Source organism: Callorhinus ursinus, unplaced genomic scaffold (genome assembly GCF_003265705.2).
Source record: "Callorhinus ursinus isolate GAN/ISIS: 27379988/994484 unplaced genomic scaffold, GSC_fseal_2.0 scaffold56, whole genome shotgun sequence".
NCBI classification, from domain to species: Eukaryota; Metazoa; Chordata; class Mammalia; order Carnivora; family Otariidae; genus Callorhinus; species Callorhinus ursinus.
In genome coordinates this window covers 4,314,745-4,338,078 of record NW_027397118.1, presented here as the reverse complement: position 1 = coordinate 4,338,078, position 23,334 = coordinate 4,314,745, and positions in this window count along the sequence as shown.

Here is a 23,334-nt window from a genome sequence, read left to right as displayed (position 1 = left end):
CTTACACCACACACAAAAATAGACTCCAAATGGTTGAAAGACCTAAACGTGAGACAGGAGTCCATCAAAATCCTAAGGGAGAACACAGGCAGCAACCTCTTCGACCTCACCCGCAGCAACTTCTTCCTAGAAACATCGCCAAAGGCAAGGGAAGCAAGGGCAAAAATGAACTATTGGGATTTCATCAAGATAAAAAGCTTTTGCACAGCAAAAGAAACAGTCCACAAAACCAAAAGACAACTGACAGAATGGGAAAAAGTATTTGCAAATGACATATCAGATAAAGGGCTAGTATCCAAAATCTATAAAGAACTTCTCAAACTCAACACCCAAAGAACAAATGATCCAATCAAGAAATGGGCAGAAGACATGAACAGACATTTTTCCAAAGAAGACATCCAAATGGGCAACAGACACATGAAAAAGTGCTCCACATCGCTCGGCATCAGGGAAATCCAAATCAAAACCTCCATGAGATACCACCTCACACCCGTCAGAATGGCTAAAATGAACAAGTCAGGGAACAACAGATGTTGGCGGGGATGCGGAGAAAGGGGAACCCTCCTACACTGTTGGTGGGAATGCAAGCTGGTGCAAGCACTCTGGAAAACAGTATGGAGGTTCCTCAAACAGTTGAAAATAGAGCTACCATATGATCTAGCAATTGTACTACTGGGTATTTACCACAAAGATATAAATGTAGGGATCCGAAGGGGTACGTGCACCCCAATGTTTATAGCAGCAATGTCCACAATAGCCAAACTGTGGAAAGAGCCAAGATGCCCATCGACAGATGAATGGATAAAGAAGAGGTGGTATATATACACAATGGAATATTATGCAGCCATCAAAAGGAATGAGATCTTGCCATTTGCAACGACGTGGATGGAACTGGTGGGTGTTATGCTGAGTGAAATAAGTCAATCAGAGAAAGACATGTATCATATGACCTCACTGATATGAGGAATTCTTAATCTCAGGAAACAAACTGAGGGTTGCTGGAGTGGTGGGGTGTGGGAGGGATGGGGTGGCTGGGTGATAGACATTGGGGAGGGTATGTGCTACGGTGAGCGCTGTGAATTGTGCAAGACTGATGAATGATGCATCTGTACTTCTGAAACAAATAATGCAATATATGTTAAGAAAAAAAAAAGAAGAAGAAAATAGCAGGAGGGGAAGAATGAAGTGGAGTAAGTCGGAGAGGGAGATGAACCATTAGAGATGATGGACTCTGAAAAACAAACTGAGGGTTCTAGAGGGGAGAGGGTTGGGGGCATGGGTTAGCCTGGTGATGGGTATTAAAGAGGGCACATTCTGCGTGGAGCACTGGGTGTTATGCACAAACAACGAATCATGGAACACTGCATCAAAAACCAATGATGTAATGTATGGTGATTAACATAACAATAAAAAATTATTAAAGAAATAAAGGTACAGGGAACTCACATCTAAATGTCTTTTTTTTTAAGATTTACTTATTTATTTTAGGGAGAGAAAGGGAGTATGGTGGCAGGTTGGGGGGTGGGGCAGGGGGAGAGGGAGAGAGAGTCTTAAGCCCTATGATCCTGAGATCATGACCTGAGCTGAAATCAAGTCATAGGCTTAACCGACTGAGCCACCCAGGCGCCCCCACATCTAGATGTCTTACGGATGAACATTATGTTAGCTGGATCCAGCAACCGAGATTTTTGATGGGAGCCTGTATTACATATGGCAGAAACCAAACTCTTCCCTATCAAGTGACTGAAGGAAAACAAATTGTGCTTTGGTATTTGCATTTGTTCTTGCATTTCCTGCCACTTATGAGACCCAGCAAAGTTAATTTGACAGACATTTATTCATCTTCTGTAATGAAATTTTAAAGAATGGTGTGAATTTCTTCCCATGGGCCTTCAAGAACATCATCTTATAAATGTGCTTTTTTTAATCACCTAAAATGCTTATCTGCCCTGAGGTTTTAAGTCCAAAGACTTGGCATTCCATAGCATCACATAGAAACCCATAATAAATTCACTATTAATTGGAAAGGCAGGGAAGTAGATTACAGAAAAATAATCTTTTTATCAACCTTGTAAATTATATCTACTCATATTTCATATTATCCTACCTACAATATTTGTTTTTCAAACACTAATAATATCAACACTCATGCATTTACTTTATTTTTTGGAATTTCTTTTTTTGCCTGGTTCTTAGTGAATTTTTAAAAATATTCCTGGCTTCCGTTTAAACTGGTGACACTTAAAAATATTAGAACATGTTAAGTTAACTAATGTTGCTAGGATGATGGTGATGTTTTTGAACAAAATGGTTTGTCTTTTCAGTTCAAGAGGCAAGACTTTAGGAATGGAGCTAACTATGCAAGGATTGGGAGTTAGGGCAAAACCCAAGCTGGTGGTTACAAGCTGAAGCTTCTCTCAGAAAGCGATGTGTATGTAGATGAAGAGGTTGGACAGGCATTGAGAAACTGGGCAGAGCATGGCGAAAGAAACGCCTCTTCTGAGGTAACGTATGACGGAAATAGTTACCAACTTTTAAAGTGCTACACCCGCATAGAGGTTTTTTCTAACAGCTATACTAAAAACCCTGGGCTTGGCTTTTATAGGCTGGTCTTAGGTCACATGACCATTCTGGAACCAATCAGATTTGGCAAGAGGATGAGTTATTCTGATTGGCCAATCCTGGGGTCTCATGTTCTTTCCCAGAGGCAAGGGGGAGATCAGCCCCATCTGAATTAAAGAGAGAGTGTAGCGAGGAGGAATTGGGAAACTGGGCAGGCAAAAACTCCTGCTAATATATATGTATATATAAAAATATATATGTGTATATATCTATAAGTTTCTGTGTATATATAAATATCTGTATCTGTATATGTAAATTTCTACGTGTATATATAAATATCTGTATCTGTATAAATTTATGATTCTACAGAAAATACTATAAAACGATTTGGGTAAGTCAGACCCTCTGTGACAGATTCAACTATTCGTCTCACTTCTTCCTTTCTCTGTAATAGGTTAGTGTATCTAGAATCTTGCTTTGTCCTCATGATGGGTCTCTGCCCTTTGACCTTGGACTTGACCATGGGATTTACTTTGGCCAGTGGGACATTGGCAGGTCGGACACATGCAGAGGTTTGAAGTGTGCCCGTGTGTGTGGGTTTGCTCTTTTGCACTATTACCACAGCTATGGCAGGGAACCTGCTGCCCCAAGACAGTAATAAACACAGGAGCCTATCTGATTTGCTACGCGGAGCCAAGCCTAGCTAGGTTAAGACAAAATGAGCTGAACTCTAATGCAACCACAGGTACACAGCAAGAAATAAAGCTTATTGTTATATGCCATTGAGATTTTGTGTCTGTTTCCTTTATAAAGATTGAATTTAATTTATTTGAGAGAGCGAGAGAGGGAGAGAGAGAACGTGATGTGAGCAGAGGGAGGAGCGGAGGGAGAGGGACAAGCAGACTCCGATGCTGAACCTGGAATGCAACACAGGACTCCATCCCATGACCCTGAGATCATGACCTGAGCTGAAACCAAGAGTCAGTCACTCAACCGACTGAGCCACCCAGGGGCCTCTGGGGCTGTTTCTTAAATAGCTGACAAAGACACCTTCTCTCTTATATCTTGCTACAAGAAAAAATAAGAACGGGAACATATCAGATTATTTTTGACCACTAGTTGTGTTTACTGGAAAATTATTCATCTTCTTTCTTGCTTGTCAGTAGGTTAAAAATGATTTCAAGTTTGATCAAGTAAGTTCTTACCATAATGTCCCCCATGTTAGCGCTTACTTGTACTGTTCTTTCTATAAACTTCTCCCACACTCTAAGAGTTTATAATTCGTGTCCTGAAATTTTCAACATTGCACATGATGCTATAAATAATCCATTGCTCTGAGCATGTCCAATAAAAATTATAATACTATTATTATGACTATACTTAGGCATTTACAAATTTGCCTTTCTGTGGCGATTTATTGAGGGTTTCAGCTGCTTAGTGATGGGACAATATTAATGTCTTTACAAGAACGAGTGAGTTAGTACAATCTTTCTATATGCTTGGAGACTCTTTGATGATGTCAGTGTGGACAGCTGGTTTCCCACATACAGTAACTTCTCTGTTATATGGAAGGGTTGAGGAGATGGGCTGTTTTCATGTTTCTTTTCCTTTTTTTTTTTTTTTTTTAATGTTATACAGGCCTTGAGGTTGCAGGGAAATAATCATTGATACAGGCTCGCCATTTAGTCTGAGGTGCAGGAGTTCAAAGAAGGCACAAAAAGAGGCAGAGGCATGGTCCCTAAGGGAACATGGTCTGGCCCCCACAGTCCTGGTCTGACAAGGTGGTATTTGCTTTGGTGAACTCATGAGAGAAAGCAGCATAGTGGTTAGAGAGTGGACTTTGGAGTCAAACCCGAGCCGTAAGGGCTTGGGCATTTAAATATTTTATTTACACGCTGGGGCCCCCTGGATGGCTCAGTTGGTTAGGCATCCGACTCAGATCATGATCCTGGCATCCTGGGATCGATCCCACATTGGGCTCTGTGCTCAGCAGGGAGTCTGCTTAAGATTCTCTCTCTCTCTCTCTCTCTCTCTCTCTCTCTCCCCGTCTGCCCCTTCCCCACGCTCTCTCTCTCAAAATAAATAAATAAATCTTTAAAAATTTTTTATTTACATGCTTAATTAATAGTTCATTCATTGTTTTAGGTCAAGTTCCATAGAAGCAGAGCCTGAGACAGGGATTAAGATGGCCTTGATGTACTGAGGGTGTGCTCTTAGGTGAAAACTGTAAGGCAGTGAGGGACAGAATTAGAAACAGGAAAATGGTGACCAAGGATGTGGTCCTAGATAAAATCTAAAGGCAGCCTGATCTTAGAGACACTCTGGAGCGCACATTACACCACAGAGACATCCCAGCCTTTTTTCTAAATGGTGGTAAAATACACATAACCTGAAATTTACTGTTTGTTTGTTTGTTTGTTTGTTTTTTAAGGATTTTATTTATTTATTTGAGAGAGAAAGAGAGTAGAGCATGAGTGGGGGAGGGGCAGAGGGAGAGAGAGAAGCAGACTCCCCACTGAGGGCAGAGCCCATCACAGGGCTCAATCCCAGGACCCTGAGATCATGACCTGAGCCAAAGGCAGACGCTTTACAGGTTGAGCCACCCAGGTGCCCCTAAAATTTACCATTTTAACTATTTTGAAGTGCACACTTTAGTAGCATTAAGTACATTCACAATGTTGTACAATCTTTACCACTATCTAATCCCAAAATTTCTCTTCACCTCCAAAGGAAATCTTGTACCTATTAGCAGTCACTTTCAATTCTCCCTCCCTTCAGCACCTAGAAACCACTAATCTGCTTTCTGTCCCATGAATTTGCCTATTTTGGACATTTAATATAAATAGACTCATACAATATATGGTCTTTTGTGTCTGCCTTCTTTCACTTAACATATATTTTCGAGGTTCATCCACATTGTAGCATGTCAGCACCTCATCCCTTTATAAGGCCGCGTATAAGTATTCCACTGTATAGGTATACTCCTTTTTATTTATCCACTTATCGATTGATGGACATTTGGCTTTTTGCCACCCTTTTGGTTCTTGTGCCTCTGTGAATGTACATGTACAAGTTTTTATTTCAATTGTCTTCTCTTGAGTTATATCATAGGCGTGGGATTGCTGGATCATTTGGTTTTGTTAGTGGCTAACTTTTTGAAAAACTTCCAAACTGTTTTGCACCCTGGCTATCCCATTGTATACACTCACCAGCATTGTCGGAGGGTCTCAGTTTCTCCCCATCCTTGCCAACACTTGTTACTGTCTATGATTTTTATTATAGGTATCCTAGAGGCTGTGAAGTGGCACCTCATTATGGGGTACCATCTTTTTTTCACCCTCAAACCATTCAGCCTTTTGCTGCAGGCTGCCCTGGGGGCGGGTGGGGTGGGGTTTGATCTCCCAACTGAGGTGGCTCTTATCAGCCAAAGTTAATTCTTCAGGGAAGAGAGGGCAACCGTGAGCTGTTAGCTGACCATACTCACAGTAGCTGAGAAATGGGTCTACCACACTTTTTCATTTAACAGACATTTCTTGAAAACCTACACTGTATTAGGTGTGCAGGGGATGGAAAGCACAGACTCTAGCCTCACAGAGCTAATGATGTTCTACTAGAGAATTCCAACATTGATCAAATTAACCCACAAAAATAAAAATGTAACTCTGACAAATGTAGAGAAGAAGAGTGAAGTGGTGTTACAATTTGCACTAAGATTTGACCTAGGCAGGATAGTCAGAGACCTCCACGAGCAATTCATGATTGAGTTGAGTTCTAGAGAATAAGTATGAGGGAAGTGAATAACTAAAGAAGGATCAGGACAGCACCCCAGGATGAAGGAACAATGTGGACAAAAGCCTTGTGGTGGGAAAGAACAAGATGCGTGCTAGAATGTGAAAGACATGTGGCTATAGTGTGTGATGAAGGGGTCAGTTGCTCTTGAATGAATCTGATGAGAAAGGTAGGGGCCAGACCTGCAGGATTACCTAAAGTGTGCATGTTTATTCCAAGAGCAATTGCAGGGATTATGCAGAGGTAGGAGTAGCTGAAATCTGATTTGTGTGTTTTTACAATTTCACTCTGTCTTTGGTGTAAAGAATGGACTGGGGTTATAGGAAAACCTGAATCCTCAGAAGAAGGAGGACACATGCCATATTGAGATTTTTCCATTGTCTCTGACATTAGGAGAGTGAAGTCTCCCATTTGTGGGCCATGCTGACTCTCCCTTATGGTGGTTTCTTTCCTTTCTTTCCACAGATGCAATGTTGACATCTGTGTGTATTTTTGTTACCGTGAAGTCTCTTTCAGCAGGGGTTCTTATCCATGAGAGTGCTAAATGCCTTGGATTGTGGAAGTGTTCCTACCAGTACTGATGTGTCAGCTTAAGGTCTCTGCATCAGATAAGTAGGAATCTGAGAGGGGCATGACAAAGATCACCCCTCTTTCCTGCAGAACCAGTTGGCATAAGCAGAGATTCCCACAAATCAGTATTGACTTCATTGCAGATAAGATTGCGATTGGACAGCATGGCTCAGATGTGTAGAAACAAGAGGCTTCCAAATAACTGCACCTGAAAATTCGACTTTCCCATCCAGTCACAGATAATGGTGGACAACGGCTGAACTTACTCCCAGCTGCTGTCCAGACCTCTACTGATAAGCTGATGGCAGGGCCAGCACAGACAGCTCATGCTGTCAACAAGAAGAGATGAAGAGCATAAGAAATTTCACTGATGTACAAAATGTCCTAGGACCACAGGAGGGATTAGAGAGGGTTTCTTGAACGAAGAGAGATTTGGACTGGACCTTGACTGATATATGACTTGCTTATTAAAAAATAATGTTTGGGGTGCCTGGGTGGCTCAGTCAGTTGAGGGTCTGCCTTTGGCTCAGGTCATGGTCTCGGGGTCCTGGGATCAAGCCCTGTGTTGGGGGGGGGTCTCTGCTCAGCGGGGAGTCTGCTCCCTCTCCCTCTGCCCCCCCCATGCTCTGTCTCTCTCTGAAATCAATAAATAAAATCTTTTAAAAAAAAATCGTTGATGATCCGCTATGTGATAGGCTACACTAGCTATGACGACTAGAAATTGACAGAGGGAAATGATGCCATCCCACAATGGGGTTACAGCTTAAGCAAAAGTACAGAGGCATTTCTGATGTGGATACGAAAAGAAGTAGTAAGTAAATTACTTGCTATGCTCACCCATAACAGATGCCATTGGTGCCTCACCCATTTCACATCTCCACGCACAATCTCTACAGAAGACTTCTTGCTGGTAGCATCTAAGACTCCTTACCAAAGTCTTCCTCTGGCAATAGGAGCAGCTGGGGCCAGAATCCAGGGCAGACTCTGTTAGTGCCTACAGAAGCAGCCCTCAACCACAGATGAATGGAAGTTGGTAGATACCTCAGCTCTCTTGCCTCTTGGGCGGGTCAACTCTGAGACATATTTTCCCATGTGGACATTGATTCCAGTCACCCATGGTGGAAACTGAGTCATCAAATGCTGCTGGATTGGCTTCTTTCCCTCTCTTATTCCCCTTTTCTCTACTGGTGGTTCTTAACTCCTTACATCAAATATACTCATATCCTTATCTCAAGATCTTCTGGACAAGTTAAGACATTTATCCTTACTTAAAGAAAAAGTCCATATTTTTATTGTTTACATAACAACACATGAGTTAATTACTATGTGCAAACACAAATATCAAGTTAAAAGGATTCCCAAAAGCATAGTCAATAGATCATTCACCCTTCAAATATTGTTGAGCATTATTTTTGAGCAATGCGGGGTGTAATTTTAAGCAAAAATACTTTGCACGTAGAAAGTGCTCATTGACTTACTTCAACCTGAATAGGATTCACGTCACTAAGTTGGCTGGAAGAAGCTTGAGTTTTCTGTTTTTTAAATAGGTTTATCTTGCTTCTATTGCAACTGTTCTAATTGTTTGTAACAGCCAGATGCAATGTTGACACAGCTGCTCTTTAAATGATAAACACTTCCCCTGGGCCATCATAGGACACTTACCTTGAGCCCAAACTGCAATGTTGACCCAGTTATTGAACCTATTGACTTGGTGTTGACCACCACTGTCATTGCGAGGTTAGGACTTGGGCAGTCACCAAGACAATCTAATCAGAGATCAACCTGCTTTTGAAGAAAGGATTATTTGATACCGAATGCAAAGTTCCCTCTGAAGGTACAATCTTTGTTTCCATATCCTGTTATGCTCTGCACATGCACACACAAACAATAACAACAACAACTATTAATAGGTATTTTTTAAAAGTCCAAATTCTAACACACTAAATCATAAGCCATTTTAAATTTTTTCATAGTCCCTTCTAGTTTTGGGCCATAGACGGACGCCATTTTTAAAATGTGATTATAATAAGATTTCCGTGTTTTGTTCATTTCTTCTAATATGATTTTGCCAGCAATTTTTCCCCACAATGGTTTTTGCCCAGTGCTTTTTAGAAAGATGTCAAGGATAGAACCCTTCCAGCTGGAATGAGTTGGTACTGTCCGCCCTGAAATCAACAATAGTTTCTTAGGGAACTCAAAGAATTAGCTACTTTTAGTGACTTGTTTCCTACTCTAAGTAATGACCTAGCTCCTGCTTCTTTCAGGGATTAATATGCTTGGACAACGGTCTCAAGTAGGAGTATGCCAAAGGAGATGATGTGTAGGGTCTTGGCGCTTGACAGAGGCCTAGTTTGTTTGTCATTTATTCATTTACGCATTCGCTTAAGAAGCATTCACTGGGTATCTGCTACCCATCAGACAGTGATTATACGCAGACTGGTGGTGGAGGCTGGGGACTGTAAAGGAGCAGGAGCAGGAAGGGGCAAGAGACATGCTTAGCTTACAGTGTTGTAACAAGGCCTAAATAAGTTAATATTTGCAAAATACTTAGAATGGCGCCTGGGTGGCTCAGTAGGTTAAGCGTCCGACTCTTGATTTCAGCTCAGGTCATGATCTCAGGGTCATGAGATCGAGCCCCTCATTGAGCTCCATGCTCAGCATGGAGTCTGCCTGTCCCTCTCCCTCTGCTCCTCCCCTGGGCATGCTCTCTCTCTCTCTCAAATAAGTAAAGAAATAAAATCTTAAAAAATATATATATGTAAATATAAAATATATAATATGTATTTTATATAAATATAAATATAAAATATATATAAACTTTTTTTAAAGATTTTTATTTATTTATTTGGGAGACAGAGCATGAGAGACAGCACGAGCAAGGAGGAAGACAGAGGGAGAAGCAGACTCCCCGCTGAGCAGGGAGCCCAATGCGGGACTTGATCCCAGGACCCTGGGATCATGACCTGAGCCAAAGGTAGCCGCTTAACCGACTGAGCCACCCAGGTGCCCCTATATAAACATTTTATATAAATATATAACTATAATATATATAAAATATTGAAATATATACATTTTATATATATGCCTTGAAGAAAAAAAGAATTGTGCCTGGCATAAAATAAGTACTTATATAAGAGGTATCAAATAAAATGAATACGTAGCAAAGGAATGCATTCCTTAGCAATAACTGAATTCTTTTCAGTATCCATAACCACCATAATTTTTAGAAATTTAGAAACCCAAAGGACATGATGGTCTTTTTCTTTTTAATTATATATTTCTCTTCCCAATCATCTACATGTGGTTCCAAGCGAGGCCTTCTGCCCCACCTTCTCCCAGCAACTGGTGCCTTTGCCACTGTGTCCCTCCTGTTGGCTGGTAAGCCGAGCTGGAGTGTCTTCTAGATGCTTCTCACGTGTATCAGAGCCTCACCTTTTTGTCTGCTCTGTGTCCTTGAGCACCAACCTTGAATAGTACCTCCCAGCTTCTCAAACCTCCAGACTCCTAACCTGGTTATACACCACCATGGCACCTCTGGGACCAACCTTCTCAGGAAGGCATACCTTAGTCCACTCTGGTGACGAATGGATGTTGTTTAGATGCAGGAATTCTCACAGCCAGGCTTCCTGGCTCAGCAAGGGGGCTTATTCCACCCCTTGCCCCAAGATCATCTTGCACTTTGTAGTTGGACAGGAGGCATTTCTCTGAAAGAGCAATCAGGATGCCCCAAGCCCCGGGCCTTTTCCCTGATCCTAAGCCTGAGAGGCATTGCCAAGGACACCCCAGCCCCTGACTGGAAGGCCTAACTCCAGGAATGGTCCCATCATTTCAGTGGTTAATAAGAAACAGAAGGATAGACTGCCTGTCTCCCAAACACTGTCACCCGCTGAGGCCCAGGAACAAGGATTCAGTGGGGACTAAGAATAGGGTACAGAATCTACTTTCTTCCCTCTTCTTTTTCCTTTACAGAAAGACTCTTTGTTTTTGTCATTCTATGCACGAGCTAAGCAGATTACAGTAAAGAGAAATGGGGACAGGCCCAGGTATCTAGGAGATGGGAGAGAATTTGCATTCCAATTGTGGAACACATCAAAAGGCTATTCTTCCTGCCTAGACTGGAAGGTACAGTGCTGTTTGGGGGCCATTTAAACAGGACCATACCTTTTCCCACAAACTCTAGCTTGGGGGGGCCTGGAAAGGCTCCGGTGTTGACCCAGGGAACCCCAAAGAGAAAAGGCAGCCAGACGTCCCCATTGGACTTTGAAAGTTCAAAGCTGCTTATGTTACTTCCATTTTTTTTAGGCTGTTAGTGTATTCAAAGAAGAAAAAATGTCATAAGACCGTCGCAAAAAAAAAAGTTATGTCAAATGTTGACGTTTGGCAAAATAACCCATTTAACACACACACACGCACACACACACACACAATATGATAGTGTGTGTGACTCCATTTGTGGATAATGTCAAAAGTCTGTATTTGAAGAACAGGGCGAAAATGAGGCTCTTGCCAGATGCTTCCGTGCCCTCCTCCCCACCCCAGATGGTTCTGTCGAAGATGCATCCCTGAGAGAACGCGTCCTCTCTCCTCCATGGCATAAACACTACCCTCGCATGGAAGACCTCACCCTTAATGTGCCCACCTCACCCCTAATGTGCCCACCTCCCCAAGAAACATCATTCTTCAAATCTAGCTTCTCCACACCCCCCACCCCTGCCCCTTCTCCTTTTAAAAAACCATAGACCTCCAAGAGAGACCTCACCTCAAAGCAAAGTATTCTCTATTGGTTTGAAATAAACCTGAAAATCAAAGCCCTTGTCTCTTGTCCCCCCCTCCCGCTCGTCTCATCCCCCCTCCACACATACATACACTGAAACCCAGCTCCAGTCCTCTGTCTGCATCGTCCCCTTTCTGCCCCTTCCACACAGACTTATTTCATAAAAATGTCAGCTATTAAGTTAACATTATTTAAGGGGCTTTGGGTTTTAGTTCCTGAATGCAACCTTAGCTGGATGGGTAAAGGCCTGCCAGGAAGCCCGGCTGTATAAAACATGATCCACAGAGGTACTAAATAAATAACCTGGCTGTGGGCTTCCCTGCCTCTCTATTTATCACGGCAGTAATGATAACGATCTGATTTAGAGCGAACCGTTCCGAGGGTCGAACCCCAGCACAAGCTGTAATATGATCTGCAGGGGAGGGCTGATAACCCCAAACAATGTGAAGAAACCCTGTCCGATAAATAAAACAAACTGTTTGTCCATTAAATAGCGCTGTCAGGAAGAGGGCAGGGAAGCCAAACAGAGCTAAATCCGATTCTTTTATGGAGGCTCAGAGCCAGGAACACCTGAACTGAGCTGGGGAAAAGAACCTCTTTTGGAACTAGGTGGAGGGTGTCTGATTGAGGGCAGGGGATAGGGGTCTGATTGAGGTCACTGTGGTCTCTGATCTTGGGAAAATCTTTTACCCTCCCTAGGTTTGGTCTCTCTTGTCTATGAAATGGGACATCCACTGCTGGGTTCGCCCGCCTCACCAGGTTGTTGGGGGGGATCCCATGGAAGAATCACATCCATGCTGTTCTGAAGAGGGAAGTCACCATGTGAAGCCCGGAAATTCAGATGCTGCCAAGGCCAAGGTGGTTACAGAAGTGCTTGAACCAAGGGATATGGGGCTCAATCAGGGGCAAGAGTGGCTCCACATCAGCAACTTGGCTGCACAGAAAGCCCACGGCTTGCTAAGTCTCTGAGTGTTCTTCAACAGAAGTTCAAGATGTGGATTGTCATGAGAAATCTCAAGGATTCTAAGTGTTGGCAGCTCATCTAAGAACTGTTTAGAATTCTGTGTGTGTTTAGTTTAAAAACTATATGTACTTAGTTGAAAAACTGGGGGTTAGATGCAGCCTGTAGTCTGTAACTTCTGGACTAAAGCAAAGCAAGTTGGAGCTTTTCCATGATTACCACCATTGCTCCTGTCCTTCATGTTGGACAGAACTCCAGAGCACGAAGGAGGCAGGAACAGCAGTGTACTTTCTCAAATCCACTGGTAGACCACACATTTGTGTTAGCTCTTTCAATTTTTTGATGTCCTTTTACCAGATCTACACTGTATTTTCTTGAATACTGCATTGAATCTTCAGAAAACAAAGATTCTCTTTACTGAGTATAACTGTCCTCTGAGCTTTTCATTTCTAGATAGGGAACATTGGTCCTGCCACTGGCCAGTATTTCTCAATGGGAGCACTGTTGGCATTTTGCAATCCCTAAATGTCAGTAGTCCCTCCCTTCCCCCAACCCCCAGGTCTAAGACAACCAGAAGATGTCCCTTCACTTTAAGAACAAAATGCAAAAAACAACCCTCTGCTACTTCACATTTGTGGAAACCAGAGTGTCTAATTCAGTGTTCTTGAAGAAGAGCAAGCAGACCAATTTGGCCCACAGATGGTCAACATGACCAGCCCAGGTCTCTGGGATAGATTTCTTGAGGCCGCCCAGAGTGTCTCTACTCTATGAGGTCTGAGTTTCTTAGAATAGTGAAGGGCAAGCCAGCAAATAGGAACAGAGGGTGTTCTAGAGAGTCATCTATGGCTCTGGTTCCCAACCTAGGCTCTGAGTCACAAAAGTTACTTGTCAGATAAGCAATTTCCTGGGCCTCTTCTTGGCCGGCCTGGACTTATGACCCAGGAACATTTATTTTTATATACTGTTTGAATCTAGACCATTTTGAGAGCCACCGCTTTCATAAAGCATTAGTGCTTCCTCTCCTCCAAAGCAGTGGTTCTCCAACTTGCATATTCTTTAGAACCACCTAGAAAGCTTTACAAAATATGACTCCTCAGGAACCAGTCTAGGAGATTGACTTGATTTGGGTATTGGATCAAATTCTTCCATAATTGTTGTGGCCGTGGAGGTAGATAGGGGCTCTTGTATCTTTGCTATGCTTTTGAAGAAGTAGGTGTGATTATCCCCACATTATACATGGCAAAGTTGAAACCCAGAAGTGGAAAATGGCCATGATGGTCTTGCACCCAACAATAGAATAAGATTCAAATATTTTGCCTTTTTCTTAATGGGATTACCATCATCTTTTTCTGCAGAATCTGCAGCCAACCTGCTGCATTCAAGCAGTTCATTGTTGGGCTAAAATTAATTTTCTGAGGCAGTGGCAGCAAAATCTTTCTTTGCATTGAATTTTTTCCCATGTGCTTGTGTTAATTGTTGAATAATTCTTTCCACTCATCAGGCAAGAAGCATGTTCTGTGCTTCTTTAGCTTTGGGGTAGTTCAAGACAGAGCTTCCTGGTTTTTATTTTATAAACCTCATGTTCATTGAGGAATCTTTGGTATTGGGATCAAGGGACTGCTCAAGGCAAGGGACTAAAAAGCAGTTTCCATAGACGAAGGGAGGAAGAGATAGAGGCTCAGAATCAAAATTCAAATGATAAAAGATACATATATGAAATATTTTGCTTAACTAAATTTTTGGATCAAAAGGCAGATGGGTAGTCTTTAGTTCCAATATAAATGAACTATTGGCCTTTTCAAGTTGAACAATCTTAGAGGAAGTTAGTCTTGTGCTAAGGAGAAAAAAATTACACCCATGGAAATTTTAAGGGATTCCTTAAGTGAAAAAACTTCTCCTATATTTGTTCATGTGAATAAAAACACGGCCTGAACAGGGGCAAGAAAAAAGAAAATAAAAAAGGAATATATTAGTTCATGTGAGCAGGAAATCCAGGGGTACAAATGACTTCAGGCATAATCTACCCCAAAGCTTCAAATAACATTATCAGGAGCCTCCCTACCTCTCTGTCTCCACAGCTGTATTGGCTTTGCTCTTTAGGCAAGTCCTTCCACGGGGTGGCCCTCAAGCCAACATTCTCCCAGCTTAGAAATTCTAGTGCAACCAGCACGTCTTCTCGTTGGCCTGCCAAGACATGTGCCCATCCTGGATCCATCATTATGAAAAAGGTATGGAACATGGTGATTGGACAGCCTTGTGTCATACGTGCATCCTGCATCCTGGAAAGTGGGGCTCGATCTATCTAATCTACATGGACAGACAGTCAACATATGGTGATTCCCAAAAGAAAAAAAATAACAACTCCAAAAACAAACAAACAAACAAATAAGACTGTTAAAGAAAGGGGGGTGGGCGAATGGATCCTGGGCAATAACGAACAGATGTTTTCTACAAAGGGAGATAAGATGGATGTAGGGAAAGAAACCAAGTCCATTTTCTTTCTGTCTGTCTCATATTAGCATTCATTAAATAAAAACAGGAAGTCAAAACAGTGAAACAAACACCAATTGAGAATAAAATTAAAGAAAGGGCCCTTCTCAAACAGCGAAAAATCTGACTTGATATTGTTTTCAAGAAAGCTTCTTTCTTTCCTTTAAGAACCTACAGTAATTCAGCTTGGCTAATAAAGTGTTTGCCTAGTACATTATGGAAGTCTTTTGGGAGACTATTGAATCAATTAGAATGATTTGTAATTAGCACACCAACCTAATGACAGGGTGTCTCTAAATTGCTGAAAATAGTTTGCTCTCTTAAGGGACTTGTATGCCCCTCTTATGAACATATTTATACTAGTGATATGCTTATGAGCCTTTAAAAATTTTTCAAGAAAATAAACTTGCTCAGATTCTTTATGAACTATCACCAATTCCAAATGAAGCCATTTTGAATAAGTGGAAAATTACTATATTAATTATAAAGACATTCCCCCCTGCCATAGAAAATTGTGGAATAGACAATCACAAATGAGCATTTTTGAGAATTCTGATTGATATTGAGAAGTCATGTCTGACCCCAAAGCAATTCTAACTGAATAGAAGCTAGAAACAGAACTGTCATCACAAGGTGTCACTGCTATAATCCTAAGCATATTCACAAATACAGAAAAGCATTAAAAATGCTTTACTTTTCTCCCCCCAAAGTTTGAGAGTAAGCTTGGGAATTAGCTGATCTGTTTTGGAAAGTTCCTCAGATTTGTACAGTCAGATGCCCATGTATATAACATAATTTCAATTTTTCAAGTTTCTAGAACCCTATTTGAGAGCAGTGCCAACCCACAGACTTATGGCATTTTGGTCAACAGCGTCGATTCTGAAGTCAGACAAAATATGGATTCATAGCCTAGCTCCTTTCTTACTGTATCAAGAAATCCTGGGCAAGTTACTTAGTCTTTCTCAACTTTCTAGTTTGTCAGAAAAATGGAGATCATGGTAATAACGCATTTTTTGGTGTTAAAATGAATGTATCTCGTACATAGTAAGCCCATATTGATTGCAGAAAGACTTCTGGGTCAATAAGGATTTGACCCTGGGAAATTTTATCTCATTCTAGTGAAGAACCTGGAAGGTAGAGAAGAGTCTCTGTAATAGGCTAAAGCAAAGTTTGAATAGTGTGAAATGTTCAATACTACACACAATAGTAAGTGTGTTTTCAGTCAAGTCATATTTCCAACACTTCTTAAAAGTCAGTAATTGTCCTTCATTCACTCATCATTCACTTATCAGTCACAGATGCCTACAGAAATTAACTGAGCTTCTACTGTGTGTTGGGTGTTGCGCTAAACATTGGGAATACAGTGGAGAGCCAAACTAAAAACGTAGTTGTAAACTTTCAGCAGCTCAACCACTTTGGTTAATTCCAACTTGTCATCACTCCTCTTGAGCAATAAAACCTGTGATATTTTGTCATAGCCACTAACCAAGAACGTAGAGAATAAAGTAGCTTCCTACCTCATGATTGCTGCTCAAAGAACTAAAACATGGGCTGTCATTAACATAGGGCTTTGCTATTAATGTGAGAAATAGTTCAATACAAATAATGGTTTTCACTGCTACTAAAATGGTCACTTTGTGATTTTTAATATTTGTAAGCACTGCGATGTTGTTGGAAACAGTAAACAGAGCTGGCTTTAGATCTGGGTCTGTCTTATAACAGCTGATGATCTTGGGCACATTATATAATCTAAGTTTCAGTTCCTTCATCTGTAAAATGGATAATTTTCAGTGCCTTCTCACAGGGTAAGTGAGAAAGCACCTATAAAGTGGCTAGCACGGTACAGAGAAGGCAGTAAATACCCTTTGGTTACCATAGTCATCAGAATATCTAAAACTTGTGGGCGCCCGGGTGGCTCAGTCAGTTAAGCATCTGCCTCCGGCTCAGGTCATGATCCCAGGATCCTGGGATCGAGCCCCGCATTGGGCTCCCTGCTTAGTAGGGAGTCTACTTCTCCCTCTTTCCCTCCCCCCTGCTCGTGATCTCTCTCTCTCTCAAATAAATAAAATCTTTTTTTTTTTAAAGAATATCTAAAACTTGTGTTGCCATTTTGTGCTGCCAGCATACCTTTACTTAGACATTCTCATTTAACGCTCAGAATGGACAGGGAAAGAAGTGTCATTCACCTTATCGTTATCATTATCACCACTACACATATTTATAAAATGAGGACTCAGTCAAGATCAGAGGGTAGGTAAGTGGCAAAGTTAGCCCTTTGTCCTAGAGAGCGCTGCTGGATTTACAAGGGATTTTCCAAACTAACCTTTTAGACTGGAGAGCATATCCCTTCTGACACAGTTGTGCTAGGGATTCAGCAGTGACCAGGACAGGTGTGAGCTGGGGCTTCTGGAGGTACTTAGTGATGGGGAACAGAACTTGCCCCGCCGTGCCAGTGAAGAGCCCAGGCCTCCCTGTCCCGAGGGAAATGCTTGTCCCTTTGCTTCCTCCTCGATCACAACAGAGACCAATTGCCATATGACTGATAAGCAGAGATTCTTTCAGCCTTGCTTCCATCATCATTTAAATCATAGTCACGCTACCATATTTTCTTTAAGAGACTGTCAAAAAAAAGATGTTACTTTGGGGGACTATTTCCTGAAACGGCCAGGGAGACCATCACTTTCCCCCATCCCTCTTGCCAAACTTCTGGGGGTGGTGAGTTGTTCAACATTAGGAGATCTTCTGATTTAAAACAAAACAAAACAAAACAAAAAACTGGTCATCTGGATTTTTATTTGAAATATCCACATTTGAAAAATATAGACTGAGTTAAAAAGAAAACAGAACAAGACTTGACTGGCATGAGGTTTGGGGATTGCCGTTCTCAATCCCAGCTGTAACTGGGGTCCTGATTCAGTTCAGAAGTTAGGGAAGATTTCCAGAAGTGGCTTTTAGAAGAAAGAGTAAGCATTATTAGGGGAAGAAGGCAGGGAGCAGCTTCCTCGGGCTGGAGTATAGACTCTAGATGCTCTCGGGTAGGGGACAAGTGCAGAGGCTGGTGTGGCAGGCAGGGGCTAGAACAGGGCAGGCATGATGGGCCCCCCGGGGATGATCAGTGGGCATGGCCGTGTGGTTGATCCAATGAGCCTGTGAAAAACTTGGCGCCATGATGGGATTGACCGGAAGGGGCAAGAAGGGAGCCGGGCCACCTTGAGAGAAGCTGCTCTCACCACTCGAGTACATACTTCTTAACCCCATCCCCACAGTGCCACACGGCACCAAGCTGAGTTCATTTTCTCCAGCATTTTACTAGATTAAAGATGACTATCTTTTTGACTTCACCCTCTCTAAGGACATAAAGAAAGATTTCTGGCTGCGTTCACAGGCTCTGACACCTCTCACCAACCCTGGTCCCGTTTTGGTTCTAATTTACTTTTCTCTCTACTTCTTTCCCCCTTGTATTTTCTTTTCACACTTAAATGCCCAATATTCAACTGTCAATGAATAAGAGTTAGGAACATGCTACTTTAAAAAAATAGCTTATCTGTAAATCAAACCTTCTGGCAAACATTAGGGTTTAGGTACCTAGTGTCATTTTCTTTTATATCCACCTAAGGAAATGTTTTTTTTCCCCCCTCCTTACTGCTGACATATTTTTTGAGAAATGCAGCCCTCAGGTTATTGTTCTGCACTCTTTGAAGTCACTGTGAATTGAATAAATTTGATGTTTGATGGCAAACTGCCACGAGAATTTAAACAACTTGTGAGAGAGGATATTATTATTTTTTTCTGTCATTTTAAATTCCCCAAGGCCATGGCACGGAATGGTGGGGACAGGTATCGGTTCCTGGTGACTGTCCCTCACGGGTCCTCACACCTCTAAATCCCCGTGTAAAACTCTTGGGAGCTAAGACAGTTCTCCCCCTAGAGTCAAAACTTCAAGGTCATCCTATTGACTTGATGACTCTCAAAACAACCGGATTGGGACAAAACAGGATCATGATAAGGGAAGAAAAGTGTTGGTGAAACTCTCCTTAATTGATGTCAGCCAAGTTGTGCTTTTATTATAACAGATAATGTCCCATATTTCAGAGGGGTTATTCGGAGGTTCTTTGTTGACCATGTTGTGAAATTATTATTATTTTTTTTAAGATGCCCTCAATTTTCTTCCTTCTTCTTTGTCCTTACTTCCTACTTTGGAAAACAGAATAGACATCTACCTTTAATGAGGCTAAATGCCCAGATTTCTGTGCCCTGGGTACATGATAGCGGGACTTGCGTTTGGATCAGTCACTTCACGTGGCTCCAGGCGATGCCTGTCTACTTGGGGGCATGGTGCTTTTTTTCTGGTGAATCAGGGCTTGCATCTGGCCCTTTCTGCCATGCACTGACTTTTGCGGGAGTCTTTAGACAGCAAATAAATAATTTCTTTCAGATTGGATAAAAAATGGGCCATGCTCTTTGGAAGCAGAAGTTTTCCAGATAATTCTATGTTTGCACTATAAACTATACCAGTCAATTGCACATTCAGGTTTAGATTTGGGCCAGATTTATGCCCCTGAGAAAATCCTATTTTTGCATGATTTAGACAAAAAATGTGTCTGAACCGCGTTACCCAGCCTAATTTATATGAAACTGGGATCCTGCCACCTGGGGTTTTGGGTCTGCTCTGTGAGACGTGTCTGGTATGTGACTGAAAGACCAAGCGAGGAGCGGGCGGCGGTGGAGGGGGACCAGAGCCCACTTGAAAGGGAGACGGCCATCCCCGCCAACTGAATGGGGCGTGCACAACCAGCTGGGGAGGGGGGCCTCTTCATTGTGCTTTTATTATTGGCTCTTGTATACAACCAGAAAGGCGCCCCCCCCCCCCCAAGGCATGCTCGGTTGCTGCGATCTGTTCCTGGAGGCTTGTGTGCATCCCAAATGGCATCCCCCTCCTCCCAGGCAGACTTGGGTTGCTCCATTACCGAAGCCTCAAACATCTGGATCCCATGTCCTTCTGAGTCCCACCTGCACCCAAGAGGGTGTGGAAAAGAGAACAAGACTGAAGAGCTGTCCCTGTCACCATACTTGGGGAATCTCTGTAGGGCATTCACCCCCGGCTGGATGGGTATTGCTCATCCCTTACCTAAGCAAGAGATGTCCAAGGTGTTTGGGCTTTGCCTTGTTTTTAACTGCCAAAGTCCTCTTTTAAAGCTCCGGGGGGCCTTTGGGGCCTTTGATTGCTCTTCTCCGGGGCCAAGGTTATGAATCTCTTTATGGCACAGAAGCTGACCCCACGCGATCTTCACAGCTCATGGCTGCTGGAGCCCCTACAAACGGGGACAGATATTTTTAGGAGCATTTTCTTCATGTCAGGCACTGTTCTCGGGGTACCCTGCTAGGGATAGTGTACAGATAAACAAGACAGATATGATCCTTACTCTAAAGGGGCTTATGGCCCTTATGGGGGAAAAGGAACCATGAATCCAATAATCACCAATAAATATGTAACTCAAGTGAAAGGCACAGTCTATGTTGGGGATCCGAGTTAGTGAGTGGCCACCGTGGGGGCTGGCAAGGATTTGCTAAGGAGGGACTCTCTGGCCAGAGAACTGAGGGACGAACAGAAGCCTGAAAGGCCACTCCTGAAGAAACCAAGGATTCCCCTAGTTCAGGAGGAGAAAGTACCTTGTGACCAGATTGGGCCAATGACTTGCCCAAGGGCATTCAGCAAGCTAGCCCTCAGACCCTCCATGCATTTAAGGAAATTCTAAATAGAAGGGCCCCGTAGCCAAAAGGGGCTGAGCCTGACATCTGAATCTTCTCACTTCATATCTCCTCACTTGATCTTTCTGGGTCTTATTTCCTGCTCGGTGGAGTGAGGATTTTAAGACCTGATTCTATAGAGGGATGTTTTGAGAAATCATCAGGAAAAATATGTAATGTGTTTGAGCACAAAACATGTGAGCGATTACTATGATTTATTCTTATTTGGCCTTTCAAAGCAACTCTACAGGATTGAAGGATGAAGAAGGACCCCCCCCCCATACCCACCCACAAACATTTTGTTTTCAACAAAGAGCCACAGCAGGGGCCCCATCGTGCATGCATAAATCCATTCAACGCATTTATTTACTGAGTTCTTTCCAAGGTGAAGGCCTCAGTCATGGTGGTAGAAAAGAGAAAAGGGACTGTGAGATAGGGTCCCTGCACTCAAGGTTGGATTAGCTGTTTGAGGAGCACCCAGGTTTCAGAGAATCAGAGGTGAGTCCTAGAGGCCCGTTGGGTGCCATCTTGATTACACCCTCATTTCACGGATGGAAGCACTGAGGCCCACATCAGAAGGTTGGTGGCTGCTATCAACACACCAGCCCTGGGTCATTTTCCCTATAGTTAGTTACTAGCTGGAGGCCCTTTGGACTGAGAATCTGCTTCATGTCTGTCTCCAGGGAACTGTCCTAGCAGAACAGCCCCGAGGGACTTGCAGAGTTGGGGAAAGCTCCCCACCCCCGTCCTTGGGCTGTTTCTGAGGAAGAGCAAGGAAGTTGTGCTCTTTCAAGATCCTATGAAAAAAGGCATCGGTTCATAGAAGCCATCCACTACATGGCAGCCAGCAGGTGGGTGGAGGTGTTTCTTCATTGACATTTCTAAGTGCTTCCCAGACTCTACACTCTGCTGGGTCCTGTCCCTGTTACGAGCCTCCCCAGAATGGGGTGGGTTTCTGGGCTTAATGATCACAAGTTGGACTTCCACTGTATAGATATAATGCATGTATTAATCTCTGAAACCAGGTGCACGATGCAAAGACAAAGCTCCTTTGGGACATCCTGGTGAAACCTGCTCCTTCCAAAAACCCTTTAGAGGTATCAGTCCTGGTTCTTCGTGGCCAGACTGGACTTAGCTGATGGTGTAGGGGTGCTTCTCGCCTTTCCTTAAGCCAAGGTTGTTAACTTCCTAACAGCATAGCAAACAGCTTTTATTCATATATATATATATATATATATATATATATATTTTTTTTTTTTTTTTTCAAATGGATTTTCAGGGGCCGATCTGAAGGGGGAGCCATCTTGGAATGAGACAGTGGGGACACTGGGTCAGCCCAAGAGAGGATGGGGCCCTAGCCCAAGGCTCCTCTGAAGTGGCCATTTGGGAAGCCATCCTAAGCCCCTGCCTCTGGAACGGTGTTTGGGGATGCTATTCAAATCACAGAGAGCTGGCTTCCGAGCCTGTGATGCCCAGTTCCGCTCCTAGCGTTGTTTATCGGCAATTACCCCTGGAAGTCCTTCCTGTAATTAACCCCAGCTTCACGGACACTGCTATTTGCACATCACTTCCCTCCTAAACACCGCCTCTTTGCCATTATTCCCCGGGAAGATGAGTCACTGAAGGAGATGGCTTATCTCAACTCGGTTTTTAACTGGCTTTTGTCTCCCAGAGAGATTTGTTGATGATACAATATTTCAAACGAGGCACTTTTTCTCCCCTTCCTTCAACTTTTTCTTGTTCTTCTTTTGTTTTGTTTTGTTTTTTTTTTTAATAACATTTTCTCCGTTCTGCTTTTATATTTCTTCCTCTCCCTCCCATAGCCTTTCATGCATTCAGGATGTAGGAGAGCCAGCATCAAAGCCCAGAGCCCTACTGAATCTTCCTCCCCTATGGTAAGCGTGCCCTTTCCCTGTCTGATCATTGACTCATAACCACAGAACATCTCAGGCACAGGATGGGGGGAGACGGGGGCCTGAATAAGCAGGGACCACGGTCTGCAGCCCCAGAGGAAACAAAAGTGGAGGATTTGTTCAACAGGGTTCCCCCTCCCACACACCCCTTGAGGGATAATTGTTTAGGACAATCTGAGCTGGCCCAGGCCAGGGAAGCCAGTACCCCCACCCCCACCCCATCCACTGGCAACTCCAACCAAGTGAAACTCATCTGGTGAGCCTCCAACTCCCAAGACCAGGCCAGGCCTAAACCCACTCCCTGGGCACTACTAAGACTTTTGATTGCATTATTTAATTTTAATTCAATTGAACATACATGTATCAATCGCCTACTACATGCCAGACTTCGAGTTGACAGGTGACAGCCATGGGCTTAAGCCTCATGGAAGTTAATGTCCCTGTGTTTTAAGACTGAATTTGCAGGCCAAAGACAGCCTTGAGCTACCGCCCCCCCCCAACCCCCCTGCCAGCCCTCGGTTCCTCCC